We start from the raw sequence: 21,651 nt of genomic DNA, 5'->3' as shown, positions 1-21,651 counted from the left end.
TATAAAGAAATTAAACAAAACCCAGCAAGTGTCAATTTTAATTGCACATTTTCCCAAAAATAACCCAAAAACTGAGAATAATTTATAGAACAAAAAATTTAAAAGATTGTTATCGAACTTAAAATTTTCCTTATAAAACAAATGCTATCACTCTTATGCATTGAGGAGGAAAGGGTTAACAGCAGGGTTCTAACTCGCTTTTTCCCTACTACAAATGAAAAATGAAAGATCTCCACCACTGGTTCCTAGTAAACACGCTAATAACCTTGAACCAGAAGGCAGGGTCTTGCAGAAACCTATCAATGGTACAAAAATACCAGAGTCCCTATCTAGAAAAAGTTGTTAGCAAGATACAGTTCAACTACCTAGACTGTTTATGGGATTCCAGATTTCCTGGAATTATGGATTTACGAATTTATGGCTAGAAAATGGAGGGTAATTCAAGTAAAGTGTGGAATTAACAGATGAGAAAAGAGAGGAATTTTAAAACCACAACTTTCTTTGTGAACAATGTTTCTGCACACATTACCCAAAACTAATCTATTAATCCCAAACTATAACATGTTCTAATGTAGGGAAAAGGAACATTTTTGGAATCTGTATCTGACAGTTTGAGGCTCTTCAGGAAAAAAAAAAAATTCTACCTGCATTTAGTGCTTGACTGTTTTCTCTGAATCATTAGTAAAGCTTGGCATTAAGTAAGATCTATGATTCACGAATCTTTTTTGACAATTCAACTCTTGGTGTTACTGTATGTATGCTATGTAATCAATAATATGTAAAATATATATATGCTTTATTAATTATAAATAACTTCACATAATTATATTAGTAATTATTAAGTATTTTATTTTCCACAAATTCTGAAAAATTGACTAGAAGTCAAAAGTTAGTCTCAAAGTATATGTACATATATATACATATATATATATATATATGGTCTGCTCTTAACCTTAAAATATATTTTTATAAAAGTAGAAAACATGCTTTGCTAGGTCACTGACAAACACACCAGAACACTGATGTTTCTACACAACTATAAAAACTATAAAATTCTTTATTTTTTAACTGATTTGTACTTCCAACAATAAATGAATTTCAATAACTTTTCCCCAACTGTATTAGTCAGAGTTCTGTAGGAACAGAATCAATAAGCGATATTTGTCAACAGTATGCAATTTTATGAGTCTCTCACGCAGTTGTGGGGATGCACAAGTCCAGGTTCCACAAACAGGCTGCAACCAGGGGTCCAGTAAAAGTCCAGTGAAGGTCCTTGATGAGCGGAATGCCTTAAAAGGGGAAGTGATTGCAGCACTGAGAATTTCCCAGCTTATCTTTGGACAGCCAACGTCTCCCAGAACTCATCAAGGACCTTCACTGGACTCAACAGTCTGTAATGACCAGGCCAGTCGGGCCATTATCAAAAAGACAAGTCACTATTGTAGGGCAACTGGTAAAAGCACCCAGCGGCCCTTCCTCCAAGCCAGGACCTGTAACACTGGGGGTAAAGAAGTCACTCACGAGTTCCTGTATCTCCCGGAATACCCAGTCCCCCTCCTGGGTCGGGACCTGCTGTCTAAACTACAAACTCAGATTGCCTTTGACGCCACAGGGCAATCCACATTAACACTGGGACCACCAAACTCTCCAAAAATAGCACTAACCCTCCCTGTGCAGGAGGAATGGAGACTGTTCTGCCTCAGCGAAGCTGGCCAATCTATGGCTGCACAGCTCCCCTTCGAAGAAGTGGGAAACAGACTTTGGCCCAGTGGTTAGGGCGTCCGTCTACCATATGGGAGGTCCGCGGTTCAAACCCCGGGCCTCTTTGACCCGTGTGGAACTGGCCATGTGCAGTGCTGATGCACGCAAGGAGTGCAGTGCCACGCAAGGGTGTCCCCCGCGTGGGGGAGCCCCACGCGCAAGGAGTGCGCCCGTGAGGAAAAGCCGCCCAGTGTGAAATGAAAGAGCAGCCTGCCCAGGAATGGCGCCGCCCACACTTCCCGTGCCGCTGACGACAACAGAAGCGGACAAAGAAACAAGACGCAGCAAATAGACACCAAGAACAGACAACCAGGGGAGGGGGGGAAATTAAATAAATAAATGAATCTTTAAAAAATAATAATAATAAAAAAAAAAAAAAAAAGAAGTGCGAACGAGGGCCCATGTCAATACTATGTTAATATATCATAGCCATTACACCTGCAAGGGCCACATAACTACCTGCCAGTTTCAGGGAATCTCCTATACTATCTGTAATGTATCCAGCCAAATAATCTGCTATGACCAAGCCCCCAGTAGTCTCCTGTAAATGAGAAATAAGAGCATTTAATCAAGATGGGGAACTACTTAACTCCACACCAATCACTAGCTAGAACCAACAACTGTCCCTCCTATTTGACGCATGGCAGGTTATAGACTCCGGGATACCATGGAACACGAACTGTGGAGGGCTCAGCAGGGAGCAGGAATATACTCATAACAGTAAGTATTTGTGTGCTCCAGAAATGAAAAGTGCAGCCCAAGGGGGCCTTCTGATGCAAACACATAGGTGCATACTGATGCCCCCACTGGCCATATGTCACCTGGGTCACCTGGGCCACAGACACAACTAGGCAAACAGACATCTTCACAAAGGAATGGCCCTGACTAACTGTCCACACGGTCAGTGTAACCCCTTAAACCTCATCATCCTTAAAACTGAGTCCAAATGGGCCTCCAGAATGACAGTAAAGGTGTAGACCCAGGAGCCTACATCTGGGTTGGATATCAGGAACACCCACTCACAAGTAAAGCCCACTCTGTGTTCCACTCCTTCTATGAAGAAATGGAAAGACCCTTTTCCATTCCGCAAGTAGCAAAAAATCTCTTTATAAACCTAGCTGAATTGTAGGGGCAGCCTTAAATGTCTCCTCACGATATGTACGTGGAGGTACTAATATGGGAGAGCAATGGCCCTGGGAAAGGAAAGAATATAATTACAGCCAACTATATAACGAAACTGGTCTCACGGCCATCCCCCGAGATGGTATGTGGCCCTTGCAAACTTCTGTCATAGGAAAACATTGTGCTTCAAGGGTATGCCTAAACTCTTCTATATCTGTTGGAAACCTAACATGTACGGGGGGAAGATTCCAAAATCACATCACCAATACAACAGAGCCTTGCGGAACATGGAATGAATCTGACCTCATTCTCATAAATCGTATTTTCCCCAAATTAATCACAGTAGGGAATTCCACTGCAAAGGGTCCCTCTACCACCCCAAACGGTCTGTACAAGATTTGTGGGAAAGTCACATTCCGAGAACTTCCCCAAAATTGGTGTGGTACTTGTATGCTCGATACAATAAAACCCTCCTTCTCCTTCATTCCCTTAGTAGAAGAGAAGAGCTGAGCCAACTAGTATATCAAAACATAAGGAAAAAAAGGGCTGTCATTACCTGGGGAGATGAAGAATGGCCCCCTGGGTGTATAGTCCAGTACTATGCGCCAGCAACTTGGGTGGAGGATGGCATGTGGGGTTATCGAACCCCTATCTATATGCTAAACCGAATCATCTCCTTCCAAGCTGTTGTAGAAATAATAACTAATAATAATAATAACCGCCCATGCTCTAAACTTACTAGCCCAACAGCAAACTCAATTCAGAAATGCTATCTATCCAAACCATCTCACCCTAGACTATCTCCTTGCAGCTGAAGGGGGAGTTTGCGGAAAGTACAATCTCGCTAATTGCTGCCTTGAACTAGACAGCACTGGAAAGGTTATCGAAGAAATTACAAATAAAAAGGTAAAAACCGCTCATGTCCCAGTGTAAACCTGGAATGGTTGGAATTTAAGTAATCCCTTTGGAAACTGGCAGTCAATAGCAGACAATTTCAAGTTTCCAGTTGGAATAATTGCCTTCCTCATAGGAGGATGCACCATACCTCCTTGCCTCTTCCCTGAAGTCTTAAATAGGATATGCGCCCTAATAAATGGTATAGTAAAGACAAAGACAGCTGCCCATCTCATGACTCTATATACATACCAGTCAGTCCAGAGAGACTCTGACAATAGTGATGTCAAAGCTTAACAACCTTAAGCAGGTATCAAAGGGGGAAAGGAATATGGACTGTGCATGAATTCAAACTTACCTTATTCTATATCCAAGTATGCATAGTTCCCAGAAAGCCAATTAAGTGATATAGGCTCTATAGGCTTTGGATATTCTGGGATAATGCAGACTGAATGTGTATTAGAATTTACATCCAGACGGAATGTGGGGGATATGTTAATTCAAGCTTACCTGGAATGTGGGAGATATGTTAATTCAAGCTTAACTGGAATGTGGGAGATATGTTAATTCAAAACCTATCTGGTACTCAAACACTTAAACTCTAAGAAACTAACAAAGAAAGTCTTTTTTGCATAAAAGCACCATTTCACTCCCCACGCCTACATCCTCTGCATAAAAGGCACCCAGAAATCCTATTCCGGGTTCAGATTTTTTGGACAAGTCCTGTGGGCCTGGCCGACTATAATAAATCTTCCTTCTGAGAGATTTCTCGCATCCTGGCCTTCAATACCGTGATCACCAGACTTCTCTCTGCTGCAACAAAACAGTATAATGATGTTGGCTGGCTCCTCCTAAATACTCTGGATACAGTTACAAAAGAAATAGATGAGTTAAAGTCTTCAAATTTGAAACTTAAACACTGCATGAATGATGCGAAAGTTTCTATGTGTGCCTTAAAAGAAAATCTTGTCTCCTGTAGCTAGAGGCTCCAAAGATCTGAGAACCAAACTCAGACTCTCCTTGTACAAGTAGCTGAGTTACAAAGGAAACTAAAATCTCAACCCCACAGGGTTTCTGCAGTTAAAGAGAAGGCAATGATTGGAACAGAGCGGAATCCAGAAAACTGGGATGGAGACATATGGGATGATGATGATATTGATGGAAACACTGGAACCTCCAATTCTGCTGAGACTTTACCAGATAAGCCTGTGCTGGCCTGCCCTGTGGAGACGACATCTTGTCAACCTTGTACTATCCAGCCTCCAGCCTGCTCCAGGGAGTCTGAAACAACTTCAAGCCCTGAGGTGAGTACCAGCCAACTGAATCCTGCCCTGCCCAGCCTCCGGCCTGCCCTAGGGAGTCTGGACCTCCTCCCAACCCTGAGGCATGTACCAGCCAAATTCCAGCATGCACTGCCAAGCCTACAGTCTGCTGAGGAAACTACCTTCCAACCCCTGCCTGAAGAGATTAATCCTGTCTTACCGGAAGAAAATCCAAGGGAATGCCCTGAGGTCAGTGGCTTGCAAGGCATTTCTAATTCTTCTCCTTACCCACCCCCACCATCCCTCTTCTCACCTATTACTAGACTAAAATCACAACAAGCCCCCAAAGATGAAACACGAGGTGTGACCCATGAGGAAGTAAGGTATACTCAGAAGAACTGCATGAGTTTTCTAACTTACATAGACAAATCCGGGGGATATGTGTGGGAATAGATACTAAGGGTATGGGATAATGGTGGAAATAATATAAAGATGGATCAGGTTGAATTAATTGATATGGGCCCCTAAGCAGAAATTCTGGATTCAAGCTGTAGCTCGAGGGGTTAGAGTGGGCTCTAACAGTATGCTGGGTAGCTGACTGAAGCATGGACCAAAAGATGGCCTAGCATGTCTGAGGTTGAGATGCCCGATTTGCCCTGGTATACGGTAGAAGAGGGAATTTAAAGGCTTAGGAAGATTGGAATGCTAGAATGGATTTAGCATTTCAGAGCTGCCCACCCAACCCAGGAATGTCTAGAGGACATACCTTTAACCAGGACTCTGAGGAATAAATTTGAAAGACTAACTCCATCTTCCCTGAAGAGCTCTGTGGTTGCTCTTCTCTGTAGTCCAGATATTACTGTAAGGAGGGCTGAGATGGAATTAGAATCCTTAAACATTATGGGGACGATTGGATGTCTATCTGGTAAAAGTCACCTATCAGCAGTTAATTGCCAAAGTCAAGGCAGGTGAGGCTACCACAATGAAAGGCAGATTCAAGAAACCACTCAAAACAGTCTGAGTTGCCTAGAGTTATGGCGTTGCTTAATATATCAAGGGGTACCTAGCAGTGAAATAGACGGGCAGTCTACTAAATTTCTTCTGGATCTGTATAAAATAAGAGTTCTAGGTCGAGTGAACAAAACCCTAACTCAAATTACAGATGCAGAGAATCACGGCCCTTAAATCAATTCCCTGACTTGAGACAGTTTACAGACCCAGAGGCCCTTGAATGAGGAGAAGGTGGGGTCTCCTTGGGGAAGGATCCTGCCAAACTACCCAACATTTATACTGTTAATCTTTCTCCCACCTTTCCCCCAGGAGATCTACAGCCTTTTACCAGAGTAACTGTGCTTTGGGGAAAAGAAAATGATCAGACATTTCGGGGATTATTAGACACAGGCTCAGAAATAACATTAATTCCAGGAGACCAGGTGCAGTGATTAATGGAGTTTTAGCTCAGGTACATCTCACACTGGGTCCAGTGGGTCCCCAAACCCATTCTGTGGTTATGTCCCCAGTTCCAGAATGCATAATTGGAACAGACATACTCAGTAACTGGAAGAATCCCCACTGGACCCCTGACTTGTGGAGAGAGGGCTATTATGGTTGGAAAGGCCAGGTGGAAGCCATTAGAACTGCCCCTACCTAGCAAAATAGTAAACCAAATGCAATACCAGATTCCTGGAGGGACTGTAGAAATTAGTGCCACCATCAAGGATTTGAAGGATGAAGGGATGGTGATTCCCACCACATGCCCATTCAACTCTCCTATTTGGCCTATACAGAAAACAAATGGGTCTTGGCGGGTAACAGCAGGTATTCATAAACTTAACCAGGTGGTGACGCCAATTGCAGCTGCTGTCCCAGATGTGGTATCAATGCTTGAGCAAATCAACATGTCCCCTGCTACCTGGTATGCAGCTGTTGGTTTGGCAAATGCTTTTTTCTCAATTGCTATTAGTAAGGACCACCAGAAACCGTTTGCTTTCAGTTGGCAAGGCCAGCAGTATACCTTGAGGCAGTATACTCCTGCCTCAGGGGTATATCAACTCTCCAGCCCTATGTCATAATATTGACTGCAGGGATCCTGATTGCTCTCCCTCCCACATGACATCACACTGGTCCATTATATTGATAATATCACGTTGATAGGACGTAGTGAGCAAGAAGTAGCAAAGACTCTAGACTTATTAGTAAGACATTTGCACTATGGATGGGAGATAAATCCAACTAACATACAAGGTCCTTCCACCTCAGTGAAATTTATAGGTGCCCAGTGGTATAGAGCATGTCAAGATATTCCTTCTAAAGTGAAGGATATGCTGTTGCATCTGGCCCCTCCTGTGACCAAAAAAGAGGTACAACGCTTAGCTGGCCTTTGGATTTTGGAGACAATGCATTCCTCATTTGGGTGTGCTACTCCCGCCCATTTACCAGGTGACCAGAAAAGCTGCTAGTTTTGATTGGGGACCAGAACAAGAAGAGGCTCTGCATCAGGTCCAGGCTGCTGTGCAAGCTGTACTACCACTTGGGTTATATGATCCAGTAGATCCAATGGTGCTGGAAGTTTCTGTGGCAAAGAGAGATGCTGTCTGGAGCCTTTGGCAGGCCCCTATAGGAGAACCACAATGCAGACCCTGAGGATTTTGCAGCAAAGGACTGCCATCCTCTGCTGATAACAACTCCCCTTTTGAAAAACAGCTTTTGGCCTGCTACTGGGCCTTAGTGGAGATGGAATGCCTAACCATGGACCATCAAGTTACTATGAGACCTGAGTTGCCTGTCATGAGCTGGGTATTGTCTGACCCACCAAACCATAAAGCTGGATGTGCACAGCAGCACACCATAATAAAGTGTAAGTGGTATATATGAGATAGGGCTCCAGCAGGTCCTGAAGGTACAAGTAAGTTACATGAGGAAGTAGCCCAAACGTCCATGGTCACCACCCCTGCCATGTTGCCTTCTCTTTCCCAGCCCACAGTTTTGGCCTCCACTTGACTGAGGAAGAGAAAACTTGAGCCTGGTTTACAGATGGTTCTGCACGATATGCAGGTACCACCCAAATGTGGTACAGCTGCAAACACTGCAGCCCCTTTCTGGGACATCCCTGAAGGACAGTGGTGAGGGCAAATTGTCCCAGTGGGCAGAACTTCAAGCAGTGCACCTCGCTGTTCATTTTGCTTGGAAAAAGAAATGGCCAGAGGTGCATCTGTACAGTGATTCACGGGCTGTTGTCAATGGTTTGGCTGGATGGTCAGGGAATTAGAAGGAACATGATTGGAAAATTGGTAACAGAGGTCTGGGGAAGAGGGATGTGGATTGATCTTTTTTAGTAGGCAAAAAACACGAGAATTTTTATGTTCCACGTGAATGCTCACCAGAGGGTGACTTCAGCAGGGGAAGATTTTAATAATCAAGTGGATAAGATGATGCACTCTGTGGCTAATGCTCAGCCTCTTTCCCCAGCCACTCCTGTCATTGCCCAATGGGCTTATGAACAAAATGGCCATGGAGGCAGGGATGGAGGTTATGCGTGGGCTCAACAACGTGGACTTCCTCTCACCAAGGCTGACTTGGCTACAGCCACTGCTGAGTGCCCAATCTGCCAGCAGCAGAAACCCACATTCAGCCCCCAATATGGCACCATTCCTCAACGTGACCAGCCTGCTACCTGGTGGCAGGTTGACTACACTGGACCACTTCTACCATGGAAGGAGCAGCAATTTGTATTAGCTGGAATAGACACATACTCTGGATATGGCTTTGCATTTCCTACATGCAATGCTTCCTCCAAAACTCCATCCACAGACTTACCAAATGTTTTATCTACTGCCATGGCATTCCACACAGCATTGCTTCCGATCAAGGAACCCATTTCACAGCAAATGATGTGCTGGAAACGGCACAAGCCCATGGAATTCACTGGTCTTATCATGTTCCCCATCATCCTAAAGCAGGTGGATTGATAGAACGGTGGAATGGTCTTTTGAAGACTCAATTACGGTGCCAACTAGGTGGCAATACCTTTCAGTGCTCAGGCACTGTTCTCCAGGAGGCTGTGTATGCTCTAAATCAGCATCCACTCTATGGTGCTGTTTCTCCCATAACCAGGATCCATGGGTCCAGGAATCAAGGGGTGGAAACGGGAGCAGCACCACTCACTATTACCCCTAGTGAACCACTAGGAACATTTTTGCTTCCTGCCCCTGCAACCTCAAATTCTGCTGGTCTACAGGTTTTAGTCCCAAAAGGAGGAGTGCCGTCACCAGGGAACACAATGATTCCACTTAACTAGAAGTTAAAACTGCCACCTGGCCACTTTGGGCTCCTCTTACCTCTGAATCAACAAAGAAGGGAATTACTGTACTGGCTGGGGTGACTGATCCTGACTATCAAGAGAAAATAGGACTGCATCTAAATAATGGGGGTAAAGAAGAGGTAGCCTGGAATACAGAAGATCTTCTAGGGCATCTCCTAGTACTGCCATGTCCTATGATTAAAGTCGATGAAAGGAAGAGGACTTGGACCAGTGGTTAGGGCATCCGTCTACCATATGGGAGGTCCGCGGTTCAAACCCTGGGCCTCCCTGACCCATGTGGAGCTGGCCCATGCGCAGTGCTGATGCATGCAAGGAGTGCCGTGCCACGCAGGGTTGTCCCCCACGCAGGGGAGCCCCACACGCAAGGAGTGCACCCCCTAAGGAGAGCCGCCCAGCGCGAAAGAAAAGTGCAGCCTGCCCAGGAATGGTGCCGCACACAGAGAGCTGACACAACAAGATGACGCAACAAAAAGAATCACAGATTTCTGTGCCACTGACAACAACAGAAGTGGACAAAGAAGACGACGCAGCAAATAGACACAAAGAACAGACAACTGGGGGGGGGGGGAGGGGAGAGAAATAAATAAATCTTTTTTTAAAATAAAATAAATAAAGTCAATGGAAAATTGCAACAACCCAGTCCAAGCAGGGCTATCAATGGCCCAGAATCTTCAGGAACGAAAGTTTGGGTCACCCCACCAGGCAAACAACCACAGCCAGCTCAAGTGCCCATGGAATGGGCAGGGGAAGAAGGCAGTGATAAATATGAACTTCAACCAAGTTACGAGTTATAGAAACAAGGACTATAATGGTCATTAATCTTTCTTCCTTGTTTCATTACAATGATGATTGTACATGTACACAAAACAAATTTGTCTTCTTCCCCAAACTTTCCCCTCATCATATAACAAGTTGTATCCATTTCATGTCATAATATTTGAGGATGTCAAGTTTGAGAGTGAATACTACCCAAGAACTTGCACCCTCTTCTGTATGGAATTAATGTGTTTCCAGATGTACACAGAAGAGTTGAATATTGTTAGGCGGAAATATATATAATGTATGCATGCCTGTTATTGTTTTTACTTACAGACCAAGTATGATTTAAGGTAATGAGTATGGATGCCGAGTTGCGAAGGGGTGGACTGTGATGGTTAGGCTATTGTGTCAAGTCGGCCAGGTAACTGTGCCCAACTGTTCGGTCAAGCAAGCACTGGGCAAACTGTAATACAAGGGCATTTATGGACTTTAGTCACCATTGACTTTACTGCAGTGGTAAATCATAGATAGCTGATTATAATTACTTCAGTCAGGGAGATTGCTATCAGCAATGAGTGATGCTTTATCCAATCAGTTGAATGCCTTAAAAAGGAAAGTGATTCCAGCATTGAGTAAGAATTTCCCAGCTTGTCTTTGGACAGCCAACATCTCCCAGAACTCGTCAAGAACCTTCATTGGAGCCCCTGGTTGCAGCCTGCCTGCAGAACCTGGACTTGCACATCCCCACGGCTGCGTGAGAGATTCTTATAGAAACACATACTATTGACAGGTATTTTTTGTCATGTTATCTTCTGTTTCCCTAGAGACCCTGACTAATACAGCATGTAATCTCTTTTTCCTATCTGGAAGCTTGAAAGACTTAAAGGGATTTTTCTGTATTTTAAGAAACTTCTTCTACTTGCCTTCTAAAATGTTAACTTGGTTCTCAACAGTGTCCTCTTTCAGCCTCCTGATTTTTTATAATTTTAAGATCTTGATTTTTAGTTCCACAGAATCTTTTTGTATTCTAGTTGAGTCTCCCTTAAGGTGCCTTTCACTTACTTATTAATATTTATTAAGAGTTATACTATAGCTCAACAGATCTCCTTTGAAGAGTTTCCTCCTCTGGATGTTCAACTGGGTCCCTCTCTGAGAGTATGCTATTTTACTTAGATGGGCTGTTATCTTACTTTGCCTATATGACTCTATTTACCATCAGCAGTCACCATATCTTATGATCTACACTAGAGCTGCAATGGGGCCAGCAGACAGTAAGTCCATGAAGCATTAGGAGGCAGCTTTGCTGTTCACAAGTCTCCCAAGATTAACCACAAGATCTAGCCCAGCAGCACAACTTCCCTGAAAGTTCTCTAAACATGAAAGATCAAGCCTTCCCTTGGCTAATAAGTTTTTCAGTTCATTCAAAAATTATCTGTTTAGATTTCAGCCATAACTGTTCTACTTCTGTAATTTTATTTAGGGAATTATGCTTTAATTCCTTTCGTGTGTAAATTTTTCTTTCCACAGTTTTCAGTTCTTTTAGAATAGTTGCCTATTGATATATCTAGTGATATTTACAGGGATTTTAAGTTCTTTGTTTTACATATTTTTCCCTTTAAGGGTTAATGATTCCATTTATTCAGCTTAATATCTGTTGATTTTCCTCAAATACATGATTGATTCTCTATTGTCCACTTCATTTATAACTAAAGATCTACAGCAGAGTTCAGCACATTTTCAGCACTACAGAAAATTCAGAAAATGAACACATTTCTATGGCACACCCGGGGATGTGGATATGGAATATTGTAAAAAAAAAAATTTCCATTTTATTTATAGAATTAAAATCTTCAAACTTTTCAAATAAGAAACTTGAACTTGCCTTCATGAACATAGCTTTTGTATATTAGGTTTATGCTTAAAATGACTACGCTCAACTCCTGCTTAATACTTTTAACATTTTCTTCAAATTTTATATAGCAACCATTACAAGTGAGAACAAATGGAAGAAAAACAAATTGCTCCAACTGAATGAAAACTCCTTTTACATCTGTAACAGATTGAGATTATTTATGTATCCTAAAAGGAGAAAGATTATGGTAGTAAACTAATCTATTCTGGGTGTGATACCCTTTGATTATACTGGATTCAGTTGAGAGGTCCCTGATTAAATTACCTGTTAAGATTAGGGCTTTGATTAGACAATGACAGTAAGGTGTGACTCAGGTTGAGTGCCCATCCCCTTGGTGAGCCAATATAAATGGACACTCACTCAAGAAGAATTATGGGTAGAGAGAGTGCTGTCATTTTTTATCCTGGGGCCCCAGAAGAGATGAGCCATTTAGGTGACAGTCTGCAGCTGAAGAGAACAGAACAACTGAGCAGATAAGAAGGCCCGAAAAGAAAGGAGCCCAATGCCAGGGATTGATACAGGAAGCCCTGCAAGACAAGTCCTATGCCAGCCTACAGATGAGATCAAGAAGAAGCTGGGCCCATGGAGCCTCAACAGCAAGAGGAAGCCAGGCAAAGATCAGCCACCATCATGCTTCAACACATGGCAACTGACTTTGCTGAGAAAGCAACCTTACATTGGACTCTTCAGGGCCTTGTAACTGTAAGCTTTTACCCCAAATAAATACCCTTTATAAAAGCCAATGGATTTCTGATACTTTACATCAGCACCCCTTTGACAGACTAACACAATACTGTTAACCAGTATTCCAACAATTCTGTCTCTCTACATTGTACTTCAAGGGTGCTAAAATCCTTTAAATCTAATAGCTTCTCCTTTTCTCCACTGAGAAATATAACATTAATTTCTTCTAGTATTACACATAAGTTTTTAATTCTTTCTTATCAAGTATTTCAAAATAATGCTAAATCTTTTCTTCAGGTACACACTGACTTTGCTCTCTGAGTACTATTAATTTTTCCTTAGATTTCAAATAAAACCAATTAAACAACTTCCCTCGAACCATATTATCTTCACTTGTTCTAAGCTGAATTTGTTCTCTGAATACATAACCTTTGTACATGGTTAAAAAATTTTCACATGGTCATTGCATTTCTTGTTGGGAGTTAATTCAAGTATTCAAAATGTCAGTTAAAGATACTATTCTTTGGAGCCAACACCTATACTTCAGAAAATCTGCAAAGTAAGAATCATTTGCATGGAATAATTTTAAATTCTCCTTTCAGCTTATAAATTTGCTTTTGGACTGTCAACAAAGCTCAGTAATGAAAGAGATAAACATATTTCTTCACCTAAAGCTGAAAAGAAAGTACTGTAAAACCTCAGATTTCATTTGGTTCACCATTTTAATGTGGAATACAGAACTACAGGCAAATTTTTATATACAAGCAATTCTCTGTGAAGAAAATGTATTTCTTAACTCGCAGAGTTTTTTAGATTAAACTTAATGTAAATTTTAATCCGTTCCTGTTATCAGTCCCTAATTTCCACTGTGTTTCCATAATAAATGTTTCCAAATTTTCATTCACTACTTTAAATATTTTTTCCCCATTTGGTTCTAGAAATTCTCTGCCAAGAAAATAATGTCTTTCCAGGCATTCTGCATCAGGGATTCCATCAAGTCTACTAACTGAAGACCACAACCAACACTGCTATATTCATATCTGCAAAGAATACTTTTTGATTAAATAAACTTCTGGATTAACCTTGTCTCTATGTCATCTGACAAATCTTCAATGTATCTTCTACTAGAATAACTGAAAATGGCAATGTTTCATTTCCTTTGCCTCACTGGTTCCTAACATAGCGTTCCATAGAAGAAGGAAAAAAGAGCAGATTCAGCAATGCAGTGGGGTGTCTGGGCTTATCTCTTAATTGTGCAACCCTGTAACCAGCTTCCTGGGCTCAATCTGATAATCACTTTCATCAGTCTCAGAATTTAATTTCTTATTTCTTGATCAAAGATTCTTAGAAAAGTTCAAATTTTTTTTTAATAAAACAGATGTTTCATTAAAATGTACCAGAGTAATTTGTTTGGCACCCCTACTTCATTTGAGTTAGGTGAAAAGTGAAGAATTATGGGGGCACCAAATCCAACACCAAGATATCCTTTATTGTTTAATAATTGATAAAAATTTTGCTATCATGTTTAACTCAGGAACTGGATGACTATCCAGCTTTAATCAACACATTAGACATTGGGAAGCGGACTTGGCCCAGTGGTTAGGGCGTCCGTATACCACATAGGAGGTCCGCAGTTCAAACCCTGGGCTTCCTTGACCCATGTGGAGCTGGCCCATGTGCAGTGTTGATGTGTGCAAGAAGTGCTGTGCCATGCAGGGGTGTCCCCCGCATTGGGGAGCCCCATGCGTAAGGAGTGCGCCCCATAAGGAGAGCCGCCCAGCACGAAAGAAAGTGCAGTCTGCCCAGGAATGGCACCACACACACACGGAGAGCTGACACAAGATGACGACACAACAAAAAGAAACAGATTCCCATGCCGCTGACAACAACTGAAGCGGACAAAGAACACGCAGCAAATGGACACACAAAACAGAAACTGGGGGGGGAGGGGAGGGGGAGAGAAATAAATAAATTAATTAATCTTTTAAAAAAATACATTAGACATTATAGTGGGAAAATAAATAACTGCAAAAATTAAGTCTAGTTAAACAAAGTATTTAGAAGATCATAGGGACTATTTTTTGGAAAACGTTTTGTGTCATTTTTTAGCTTCTCTGCAATCTTATGTCTATTTTATAACACTCTTATCAAACACTTTTTTTTTAATTAAGGAAACTAAATAAAATGGCAAGTACTGAAATATTTTTCATTTAGTTTAACAATTAAAATTTGAAAAGTAAACAAAATATACTTTTGGATAATCAAAAATATTTTTAAACTAATTTTGTGAAGCCATGAAACCCTTTATTTCCCTTAATGAATCAACTGATATATATGTTCAATTATTATTTTTAGGGATAGGCACTAGGTTCCTTAAATTCTAAAACAAACATGAAATTCCATCAAAATCAGAGTTTGACAGTTGTCAACATCAAAAGACAGTAATAAATAAATAATTAAATAATCAAGAAAATTAACAAAATCTATTTTATTCTATTATGGAACATTTAACACCATACAGTAATAATTAATTAACCATCATGCTGTTTTCTTCATTACAGGTAAAATTATGAAAGTTAAGGACAAATGAAATTCAAAAAATTTTATGCACATTAACATACACACATAACTTTGACAATGAATAAATACTTTACAGACACATTTAAAGTAATAACTAGACTACCTGAAATCATTCAAATGGAAAGTCAAGGGGAAATACAACATGATATAGCCACCACAGAATTCCCTCTGCCCATGTTTTCTACGCATATCCATACCCCTTGCTGGCCTCAGGTAGTTTACAGAAGTATCTAGATCAGGGGTTCTTAACAAGGGGTCCACAAGCTTGAATTTAAATTCAAAAATACATTATTCCTGTGGGGACGTGTTGGTGTGGGTGTGATATATTTATTAAATAATACACAGTAGTGTGGACTTAGTAAGGGGTCCATGGGTTATCACCTGACTGGCAAAGGGATCCATGGAACAAAAATGGTTAAGAACACCTGATCCAGATGAAAGTCATTCAAATATCATTTTACCTATTTTACAATAGGTAAAAATGACTATTTTATAAAATGGTTTTATATGTCTGAATACTACAAAAAATGTTAACTCTCAACATTTTGTATTACCTGTAAGCCATTCACAATATATCACTATAGAGCATTTAGTTGGAAGCCCCTAAATTTTCGCTCCGGCTAACTCCTGCCAGTAGTCACTGCAGGCCCATGTGGCTAGATCTTCCTTCTTTTTTCAAAAGAAAACAAAAACCTCGATGTTACTAAGCAATCTTATATTTGATGTCAATTTCCAAGACCCCTTTGTAGGCCACAATTTGGCCTAAAGGCCTCCCAACTTGCAAAGCCTGGTGTAGACAAAACAATAGCAGCTGGTGTACGTATGCCTAGAAATTTCTAAAATGAGTATCCTTTTACCAATCATTCTTTGAATGAAATACCTAGCTACAAGTTTTTGTATGTGAACTATAAAATGAGGAGTAGAGAAAGAGTAGGAACATGCCAACAAATGGGAGTTTCCTTCAAAGTTCACACAGAGGAAACAGGGTGGTAGGCTATGGCACCCACAAAATTAGGGGAGAAGGAATTAAATTACTCTAAGGATAAAGCACATCTCCTTCCCATCCCCCCAAAGTGGTCCAAAACATTATCCTACTTTTATCTCTGGTTTTGATAATCGAAGTACAAGCTATCACACAGCAAATAATTTACTTTACCCAGCTACACACTGTGAACAAATACTGTGAACCCAGAGTGGAGCATGTGCCCACTTCTTTCAGTCCATCAACTATCACGGTCAGACATTTGCATTAATAGCAGTCAAGTCTTTAAAAGAGCTGGTTTGATGTTATCCTGTGAACTAGGGTCTAGGCTAAATGAAGGACAAGCCATTTTATACATGAAGGAAGTATTTTCACGCAATACCCAGGTTTTCCTCAAAAACTTTTCTAGTTCCTATACCATTTTACCCATACTGTCTTTTTTAAGAATTTATACTAATTAAAATATCCAGCATTCCCAGCAAAATTTAAATACAAAAACGGGCACCCTTGGTATTTATAATAACAGCCAAAATGTATATTGACAATATATACCATGGTTTTATCATTTATCAAGGGAAAAAGCAAATTAAAAATTAGACTCTAATTTTACAAAATGAATATATTTGTGTATATGCATCTGTGCATGTATGTTTGCATATACTTATGTATATACTTATAGACTTGAAGTAATGTATACCAAAATAATAGTCATTATCCCACAATTGTAGGTGGCTTTTTAACTTACTTCTTTATACTAGTTTTAGTTTCCTGGGTTGCTTAAGCAAATACTATGAAATAGTTTGAGATAAACGATGGGAATTTATGTGCTCATAATTTTGAGGCTAGGAGAAAGTCCAAATCATGCCATCATCAAGGCAATGCTTTCTCCCCAAAGACTATGGAGTCCTGGGGCTGGCTGCTGGCAATCCTTGGCTCCTCATGGCAAGACACATGGCAGTGCCTCCTGGTCTCTTTCTTCTCTGCCAGGTTTAATATCCAGCTTCTTGCTTCCTGTAGCTTTCTCTCTGTCTGAACTTCATTCTACTTATAAAGGGCCTAGTAATAGGATTAAGACCCATCCTGACTAGACTGGTCCCCACTGTAGGGACTGAAGTAACCTCATCAAAAGGGTCTATCACCCACAGGAATGGGTGAGATTTCAGGACATGCTTTTCCAGGGTACATACAGCTTCAAGCCACCAGTTTTCTATAATGTTCCAAATATTCCATAAGAGCATGTTACTTTTTAAAATCAAGAAAAATACAGGGGTAAAAATTTTTTTAATGAACAATTAAGACTTTTTTTTAATACTACAAAACGGGCTTGGCAAACTTTTTCTCTAAAGGGTCAGATGACAAATATTTTAGGCTTCACATGTCATATGCTCTTTGCCACAATTACTCGAGTCTGGTATTGTAGCACAAAAATCGTAATATATAAGTGAATGAGCATGGCTTTGTACCGATAAAACTTTACTTACAGACATAGGAATCTGAATTCTATATATATTTCACAAAATATTCTTTTGACTTTTTTCAACCATTAAAAAATGTAAAAGAGGGGGGTGGAGGTATATGGGGACCTCATTTTTTTAATGTAATATTAAAAAAATAAAGACAAAAAATAAAAATAAATTTTTTTAATTTTTAAAAAAATGTAAAAGACATTGAGCTCACAGGCAGTACAAAAACAAGCAGTAGGTCAATGCGGCAACTTAGCCTACAGGCCAGTTTGCTAACTTGTGCTACTGAACATAGACAAAATGTTCTAAGACTGGAAAATTTCCAATGCTGTTGTTAGCTAGTTTGTCTGTTTTCAATTTCTAGGATGCATTCATAAAATATCTAATATGAATGCAACTTTCTGATAAGTCTTTTTGATAAATTAGTTGCAAAATGGACCTCATGATAGCCAAATGAGTGAGCATACTTACAGAGTTGGTAATATTAACCAATTAAATGTTAGAGATTATCTGCCAAAATTATGAACTATGTTTTTGAAAGAAATTCATATTAAGTGATTCTATTTGACAGCAATTAGATAGCTGAACCACTTATCTGCTAAAGCCACTTCTAATTCATGTCAATAGAAATCACACTAATAAGACAAATTTAAGTTAGAACAAAGTTAGGTAAATTAAGACCAATCATTATTTAAAATTAGCTAAGAAGGGATAGCTTTTTAATCACTTAGCTTTTAAGCCATACTCTCCTTCACTCTGGCAGATTAGAGATTCATTTCAAGAGAATATTTTTCCACACAGAACACGTCATCTTCTAGAGAACAGACTTATCACCAGTCTCAAGAGAAAGTTAGGTTCCAGTGGATGAGAAACAAAGAAATCTCTTTGTTCCTAAAACCTTTAACTAAGGTAAGGAAAGTAATACCAGCTGTCACCATGGAAACTAACCTGCCTTACTGCTTAAGGGTTAAACTGAATAAAGTATACAACTTTTTTGAAATACATAACACACACACAACGTAGACGCTGTTAAATAAAATGGCACATTTAGATAACCATTTCAAGTTCAGGAAAAAAACTATTAGTAATTCAATGCTTAACCCTGACAGGCAATTACATAGTTTAAAGTGGAAAAATATTTACTTACTACCTAAAAGGGTTCAATTTTATTTTGTATGAAATATGTAAAGGCTCAATCGTGATTTTCAGTTACCAAAATGATTTCCAGTTACCAAAATGATGGAGCGAGTCACTACAGGGTTCCACCTCCACACAGCAGCTGTAAGCAACAAACAAGAAACTGGCAGAACCATCTTTTTTCAAAACTCCAGAAAACAGTTAAAGGGTTTCAGTAACAGGGCAAGCACCAAATCAAGAGGCATATTAAAAATATCAAGGACAAGATGCATGTGCAGAAAAGGCAGGGAGGACCCTATGATTTTGCCTCAGGCTAGTCTATAAATCTGTTATTAGGATAGATAAGCTCTGAAGGACAGTACTCACACAGACCAATGTGCAAAGACTGAGAAAAGTGGTTCCTCTTTTTCTTTTCTGTTATCACCTAGCATTCAAAGAAATCCCTGTCATAACACCATCTGGATACATATGCTAAAAGAGCTAAAGCAAAGCTTGGACAAAGAACTAAAGGAAATCAGGAAAATGATAGATAAACACAAAGAGAATGTCAACAGAGAGAAATTATGAAAAGGAACCAAGCAGAGCTGAAAATGACAGAAACCAAAATTTAAAAATTGCATAGAAGGGTTCAACAGCAAATAGGAGCTGGAAGAAGAAATAATCAGTGAGCTTGAAGACATAACAATTGAAATTATTCAATCTCAGGAGCAGAAAGAAAAAAAATGAAGTGATCAGAGCCTGAGAGACATAGGAAACACTATTGAGAAAACCAATATGCACATTATGGGAGTCCCAAAAGGAGAGGAAAGAGAGATGGGGCATAGCAAATATTCAAAAAATTAATGGCTGAAAACTTCCCAATTTAATGAATGACATGAGGTTTATACCCAAGAAGCTCAAGAATTCCAAACTGGATAAACCCAAATAGACCCACACCAAGATGCCTGATAATCAAACAGCCAAGTGCCAAAGATAGAGAATTCTGAAAGTCACAAGCCTTGTTATTCACAAGGGAGTCTCAAAAAGACAAAGTGCCAATTTCTCTTCAGAAACCATGTAGGCAAGAAATCAGTGGGATGACATTTAAAATCCTAGCTTAAATTCTTGCAAACCAAGAATTAAAAATCTGACAAAGCTGTCTTTAAGAAATGAGGGAGCTATTAAGGCCTTCCCAGCTAAACAAAAGTTGAGGGTGTTTGTCACCACTCGAACAGCACTAATAAGAAATGTAGAGAATTCTTAAGGCTGAAAAGAAAGGACACTAGACTACATCAAAGTCACATAAAGAAACAAAACTGGTAAAGGTAATAACATGAGTAAATATAAATGCTTGTATTATTGTATTTTTTGATTTGTTATCTCTTTTTACTTCCTACAGAACCTAAAATGCAAATGCACAAAGAGTAATGAAGAACCAATTGTGTTTTCACTTAAAATGTGTAAATACATAATTTGCAACTAAAGATATAGAGAGGGAGGGATACTGGAACACAGTGTGTATACACAATTGAAGTTAAGTTGATATCAAACCAAACAAGACTGTTAAAGATTTAGGAAGTTAAATTGAAGCTCCATGGTAACCACAAAGAAAATATTGGAAAACTATGAACAGAAAGAAATGAGAAGATATTCTGAAGGGGGTCACTACAAAAATGGGCAAAGGACTCCAAAGAAGATATACAAATGGCCAGTAAGCACAGAAAAAAATGTTCAAAATCATTAGCCATTAGGAAATGCAAATCAAAACCACAATGAGATTACTCCACATACCCACTAAGTCTACCATCAAAAAAAAAAAAAAGGAAAGTTACCAGTTCTGGAGAGTAGGTGGAGTTATACGAACCTGAGTTCATTGTTGGTGGGAATGTGAAATGGTGCAGCCTCTGTGGAACTGTTTGGTGGTTACATAAAAAGTTAAATATAAAACTACCATATGACCAGGCAATTCCATTTCTAGTTATATACCCAAAAGAATTGAAATCAGGGACTAGGATAGGTATTTGTACTCCAACGTTCATAGCAGCTATATTCATAATAACCAAAAGATGTTAACAAACCAAAGTTTCATCAGCAGAAGAATGCGTAAACAAAATGTGATATATACATACAATGAAATATTATTCAGTCCTAAAAGGGAATGAAGTTCTGACACATGCTACTACAGGGATAAACTCTCAAGATATCACATGACATGAACTGTCAGACACAAAGGAACAGACATTGTACGATCTACGTATACAAACAGCTAGAATACACAAATTCAAAAACACCAAAAATAGAGTCAGGTTACCAGGGGCAGGGGAGGAAAGAGTTGAGAGAGTTAATGCATAATGGGCATGGACTTTCTATTTGGAGTAGTAAGAGATATGCTGAGGGTAGCACACTACTGAATGATTATTCCACTGAACTGCATGCTTGGAAGTGGTTGAGATGGGAAAGTTCATGTGTTATATATATTTCCACAATAAGTTCAGGTAGTATATATGTTTCCACAATAACAATAAAAGGCAAACCATGACCCCAGGCTAAATGTAAAAACAGAGAAGAAAATTTCCAAAAGGGCATTACCAGGCATTTTTGCAAATTTTACAAATATCCATTAAGATTCTCAATGTTTCTCAGAGGAATAAAGGTATATCATCCTCAGTGTACATTTTTAAAAATTGAGAATAAGAGCCAGATGATATTGCAGAAGATAGTATACTTTTCTAGTAATATACTAAAACTGATACTATTAAGATGCAGCATTGTCAAGTGAAAAGAAATCTGGATTT

General features: G+C 39.7%; 1 protein-coding gene across 7 annotated transcripts in view; it reads right to left on the bottom strand.

Annotated features, from left to right (window-relative positions):
- WRN (WRN RecQ like helicase) overlaps positions 1–21,651 on the bottom strand; it is a 186,284-nt gene that overhangs the window by 145,800 nt on the left and 18,833 nt on the right. The gene's annotated exons all lie outside the window — the stretch shown is intronic.

Source organism: Dasypus novemcinctus, chromosome 29 (genome assembly GCF_030445035.2).
Source record: "Dasypus novemcinctus isolate mDasNov1 chromosome 29, mDasNov1.1.hap2, whole genome shotgun sequence".
Lineage (NCBI taxonomy): Eukaryota > Metazoa > Chordata > Mammalia > Cingulata > Dasypodidae > Dasypus > Dasypus novemcinctus.
The sequence above is the reverse complement of the archived record's forward strand: the minus strand, read 5'-3'. Positions and strand labels throughout refer to the sequence as shown.